The sequence below is a fragment of the Protomyctophum parallelum genome (assembly GCF_964188405.1).
Source record: "Protomyctophum parallelum genome assembly, chromosome: 21".
Taxonomy (NCBI): Eukaryota; Metazoa; Chordata; class Actinopteri; order Myctophiformes; family Myctophidae; genus Protomyctophum; species Protomyctophum parallelum.
In genome coordinates this window covers 6,871,948-6,878,545 of record NC_139713.1, presented here as the reverse complement: position 1 = coordinate 6,878,545, position 6,598 = coordinate 6,871,948, and positions in this window count along the sequence as shown.

Here is a 6,598-nt window from a genome sequence, read left to right as displayed (position 1 = left end):
TTCCACTTTTGCTTTCGTTGTTCGCGCGAACTGTAGGGCTGGGGCGGTATGGGATTTTTATTACCGCGGTTATTGCCGGCCCCCATACCGCCGGTTTTATTTTTTTTTGGGGGGGGGGGGGGAATAATAAGAGGGCTAATAAAAGTTACAGGTATGGTGTGTGCGATATTAATTGTGAGATTACCATAATGACGGTAATCATTAAAGGACCACTTTTGAACCTATCTTCATATAATAGGTCCTCACTAATAGTCATGATAAAATGGCACGTTTCTTTCTACTCGGTCTGTGTCACATAGGAGGCCTAATCTAATTGAATACCCCTGCCATAAAGCATTACACTTGTTTACAAGAGGGTCCACCATTTTCAATTCATCATATCATTTTGTACACTATGCACTTCTATAAAGCCAAAAACAGGAAATCATCATAAAGGAGGTAAAAAGGGGGAAAACGTATACAGTGAGGGGGGAAAGGGGTGGGTGGAGTCAAGGGATTTACATCTTAATGACAGTTGGTAGGGCGTTCCACATTTTTGTGGCATAGGAGTGAAATGAATTTAGGTGGACCCTCTTGTAAACAAGTGTCCACTCACAGTTAACAGTCTTTGTATTGAGTTGTGCTTGAAATGTAGTGTAATTCTGCAAACTGTTAATAAATATTTTAATCAATCAATCAATCAATCAATCAATCAATCAATCCTTGTTTGTGCCGAATCTGGGTTGCACATGGTTTTTTGAACTCCCTCTGGTGTTGTTGTGTTGCTGGCATGATTAGACTGACTGAGCGTCACTGTTTATTATGATACACTTTTCATTTCATTTTTTTACCGCGGTAATGAACCCGATACCGCGGTATGCGTCACATACCGGCGGTATGGCGGTATTGCGGTTATTGCACCCAGCCCTAGCGAACTGCCTGTCTCACTCTTTCCTGCTGGAGCCCGCCGCTTAAGATAGATTTAGAAGGTCCCCTAGTGGCCGTTAGCTGTAAAGATCCATAGATTAGCCTCACCTCTGTATAGGCCGCAGGGTTTAAAGCATGGGTAAAAAGTAGCTGCTTATAGTCCGGAAATTACGGTTACATACCTCTTCCTCTTGTTGTTGAGCGCCACGACTGCTTGCCAAACAGAATCGGCAGGACTTCTCACCGCTGAAGCTCTCGAGGAATCCTGCAAGAGAGAGAGAGTGGGCACCAAGATTATCAGCGGCAAAAAAAAAAAAAAAAAGACTGTGGCTTTCACAGTTAGCACCTAGTTTCTCCAGGTAAACACCGCCCTGCTTCAATACCTTTAGATATGATCAAAGATAAGAGGTTGCAGAACAACCACCACACTCTCCGACTGTGGATGTATTACTCCGTAGAGCAAGCTGGATTGAGTTGAGGGTTGACCTATATTTTGCAGATGTGTTCAGAATGACCCCAGTATACTGCACACATCTTATGTTTCAGCTTTGATGTCTCTAATGTAAAGGCCCAGAGCAATTGTGAACTCATCCGTTATTCCTTAAAGTCTTTATATGATCTGTATTTTCCTTGCACTTTGTCCAACTTCTGGAGCACATTGGGAACAATGGGGACATAATATGCAAGTGTTTTCTTTTGCCCTTTTCCACAACATATTCTATTGGGTTTACCAGTGGAAACTCTCCGTGTAGATTGGCTGCTCTCTTTTTTAGTAGTTCCTAAGGGTCAATCTTTAGCACAAAGTGTCATCATGTTACAGTACTTTCTGACACAGCACTAGTAATCTCCCTCACAATGCATTAACGTTTAATCCAGAGCGATTTACAGTAAGCAATAACAAAAAACATGGTAATACATCAAATACATAAAAATAATCATGAATCATAGATAAGCTAAGAATGAACAGTGGTATATATATATAATGAAAATATGCATATACACTATAGAGTAAAAGAACACCTTATGTAAACCATACTGCAGTAACCCTGGGAAAATAATAATTCAAATGTATAATGTGTTGAAAGTGATTTTTTTGCTTTTTGTTCTTTTTATTTCTCCAGTTTTTTATTTATTATTTTATATTTTACTATGTTTAATTTTGAGTTAGTGTTTGTAAACAATTGTAAGTATTGCCTTTGTTAAATGTTTGTCTGTGTCGGACCCCAGGAAGACTAGCTTTTGTCAAGGCAAAAGCTAATGGGGATCCTTATAAACAATAAACAATAAAGAGTGCGATGTCTACATAAAATGCTATTTATGTTACATGCACTTGCTACGAAAAGTGCTATAGGCTAAAATCACCCCCACAAAGGAACTTAAGGAAGTACTAGTGCGCACACTTCATAGAGACAACTATTATAATATAATAATAATAATAATAATAATAATAAGCAATACAAATATGGTCTGCTGCTGCTGCGACAGAGACAACAACAACAAAGAAAGCATTCGGTGCGTGCTAAATTGGCTAAGTGTGGAGCGTTGTCCCGGCGTTTTACTCACCACCACCCACCACATCCCGGTCCCCATCAACATGCTGCCATGGCTCCAACTCCTCTTCCTCACACTCCATGAAGAACTCAGTGGCCAAACTGGCCATGTTGCTGCACACACACACACACAAACACACACACACACACAAACACACACACACAAAACATTTAAAACACAGATGGCAGGAAACATTATATCTTGATATATTGTTTTTTGTTTTCCTCCTTTTTTCTCTCCCAATTTAGTCATTGTGCCAATTTCCAATTGTGCACGCACACGCACGCACGCACGCACTGGTGAAAATATCGACGGTTCAAGCGGTTCAATGCACCGGGGCCCTGCAGCCCCCAGGCCAAGGGGCCCTGCAGCCCCCAAGCTGAGCCTCCCCAGACTAATATCCCGCGGATCCGTGCGATATTAGTCTGGTTTATTAACCAGGCTAGGCCAAGGGGCCCTGCAGCCCTCAGGCCAAGGGGCCCTGCAGCCCTCAGGCCAAGGGGCCCATGAGGTCCCCAGGCCAAGGGCCCCTGCAGCCCCCAGGCCAAGGGGCCCTGCAGCCCTCAAGCCAAGGGGTCCATGAGGCCCCCAGGCCAAGGGGCCCTGCAGCCCCCAGGCCAAGGGGCCCATGAGGCCCCCAGGCCAAGGGGCCCTGCAGCCCCTTGGGGGGCATAAAGCTCAGCTGTAGACTATGTTGTCACATTCGCACAAATGAAAGACTGGATTATTATTTCATGTCAACATTCAAGTACAACTATCAGAGGATGTAGCCCAGGTAAAGTAATCCGTCTCTCTGCAAGTTTAACTAACGTGTTTTCCATCTGGCCAAAGTCATTTCTGATTAGCCTGCAGCTTTTTTGATTGATCATTGTATTAAGACAATAAGATGCTAAACAGTACAGGGTACACTGTACCCTGTACAGTAACGCACATTTGGCCAAAAGGACCTCACCGAAGAAAGTCCTTGCAGTCCATCCGGGTCCCATGCATGCATTCACAACATCATCAACTCCTACAGACATACTGTAAGCCTTTTTTAATCATCCTATCCTTGTTGATATAACTCCATTTAGGTCAATGTTATAACATGAATTGCATTTTTCGTGTTATAAAAGGTACAGTCAGCGAGTCTTTGCTAGGGTTGCAGCAAGACCCGCTCTGCAGCAGCAGCACTGATTTTATGCAATTTATTTGTGCGTGTTATAAGTATTTCTGGTTGAATTACTGATGACAAAGTCAACACTATGTATCCATAACATAGGCAAGCAGCACGCTTGCTTATGTGGGTGCCTATGGAGTATGGGCTATAGTTCCAAACATTGGAACTATCCCATCGAGATAGAACCAGCACTTCCCGCATTCCATTATTACATTTACAATGGCAGTCAACGCTAGTGTCGTCACTCTCATAGTACTAGCAAGGAGCTACGGCTAGCTCTGAGCTAAGCTCGTGTTCAACTCAAAAAATCTCTGTTGTGATTACTAACCTGCAGTGTGTGTAGATCCGTGTCCACTGTCCAGCACTTTGATTTGTTTCTCGGTGAGTTTCTAGTGTTACTAAGTTGACGTTATCTCTCTCTGGAAGTTGCTCGTGAACTCTGCATGCATGCGTTCCGACACAAACTATAACAACAAGCTTGAATTAAAGCTTCGCAAGTTCGCGCAACAAAGAAAACATCACCATTTACCAACACTTTCACCACCAAAACTGCAACAAGCCATTGAAGCCAACAACTCGGCAAGGCGGGGAAGGCACAATAGCTCCTCCTCTCTCTCCGACGCCGCCTCTGATTGGCCGATTGCGGCAAGCGCGCGCGGGCCACCCAGAGTGTAGAAGAGTAGGATAGTAGCGACACGCTTTGATCTCGCCGCTTTGACCTGGGCTATAGTTCCAAACATTGCTCCTATGGCTGGAAGCCTGGAACTGTTCCATTGAGATAGATTGAGCACTTCCGCATTCATTTGTTACAATGGGAGTCAACGCTAGTGTCGCCACTATCTTACTAGAATACTCTGGGGACTGGGGCCACACACACACACACACACACACACACACACACACACACACACACACACACACACACACACACACACACACACACACACACACACACACACACACACACACAACTGTTTTTTTCAACGAAGGGCTGGGGCCTGGGGATACAATTGTAAGATAAGAACACTTTTATAGTGTCCATTGTCCAATCTTGGACAAAATGGGAAATTGCCTTTGGCAGCTGGCACACTGGCAAAAACATCATCATTAAATTACTAATAGGTTTAGGCTATAAAATGCATAATGAATTCCCATAACGCAGCAACAGTGATCATGGGCTGTAGCCTGTAGGGATGTATAAATTCAAATCTATAGCTGGGTCCCTCATCCTTATATGTTCAAACACGCAGTGTCTTCCTATTTTTCGACCTCATGTACATGCCCATGACCATCTCACTCCATGTTATCTATTATCTATATATTCATTACTTAATATTACTTACTTACTTATGGGACATAAGGTTTCAATATAGGATTGTTCATTGTAGTTTCTTACTTTCTTACTATATTACTATACGCTCATGCAAACAATGAATTTACAATAAAAAAGATTAACTTAATGTTTCACTTTATCAAAGGTTCTCCAATGCTGAAAACGAAATTAAATGTATCTTAAGGCTGACCTATAGTGACAGTGATATACTGACGGAACAACCTTTCCATCTTGTTGCTATTCTGCTTGTCTAGTTCAATACCCTGTTTTGTGTTTTGTAACTGTTTGTTTTGTGTTTTGTTTTTGTTTTGTTTTCCTTTAAATTTTTCTGTTAATTAACTTGTATTGATTGTATGCTTGTGGACCCTCTCGAAAACGAGATGTTGGGCTGTATTTTGCGTGTCTTAAGTACCAGGTCTTATTCCCTAACTTGAGTAAACTAAAGACCTGGAGGCGTGATCAATGCTCTTTGGCCACTCAGAATAGCCAAATGGCATTGATCATGCCTCCAGGTCTTTAGTTTACTCAAGTTAGGGAATAAGACCTGGTACTTAAGACACGTAAAATACAGCCCATTGTATCTCAAGGGGTATTCCAAATAAAGAATTTCAATCATTATAATGATTCCAAAACCGTAGGCGCCCTCTAGTGGTCTGGATGTGAAACAGCGACCACACTGAAACCATAGCACCAAATGTAAAGGCATTGAAAATGTCTGTTACATTCTGTGAAAATGAAAGGAATGACACTACTCAAACTCTTCAGTGAACTCAATGAAATGTATTAAAAAATAGGGCGCCAACTGTTTTTCTTTAATCTATTTCCAACCCTCTACACTTGCAATGGATCTGGTCTTGGCTACACCGTACCGTACGGGATACAGCACCAAGATACCCATGTACGTCTAAATCAGGGGTGCCCCAAAAGGTAGAACGTGATCTACCAGTACAGTAGATCACAAAGGCTGTGCAGGTATACTTAAAAGTGATGATTATATTTGTAATATATGTTTTTGTAATGTAAGTGTTATACCCCTATATTGTGATAGTAATTAATCACTTGAAGACAACAGGAATTCAATATATTGGAATATAATATTGGAAAATACTGACTATAGAACATTTTAATGTATATAGTAGCCTACACATGGTTGAGATTTCTGTTCCTTCCTTCTTTTTTTTAACAAAATGTATTCAAAGAGTGAGCATGACATTGTATTCCATTTTTACAGATGTTTTTAATATTTTTCAGTTCCTTCTTTACTTCACTTTTGGCTGAAGGTCAAGTCAAATGACTTGTGATTTTTCCAAAGGTGTCTTTCAAAGTTCCCTTTCGTCTCAATCACTATGCAGTTGTTGTACATGTGTGATTTATTGAAATGAAAATGGTTGAAAATCACTGCTAGAGCCGTAAAACTTCTCTTATGGGGGTCCTTGGCATATATTTTCAAATATGGGGACCCCCCCATGAGTATCATTTTGGGGGTCCTTGACATGAACAAGTTTGGGAACTCCTGGCCTAGGACATTCCTGTGTTAATTCACAGAGGCTTTCATGGGGTCACTTGATTGGAGTCGTCCTGAAAAGTCCGAAAAGGACTAGGAAGAAGTCCAAATGTATCTAATCCAATTCCTCTGCAATTTATGTACA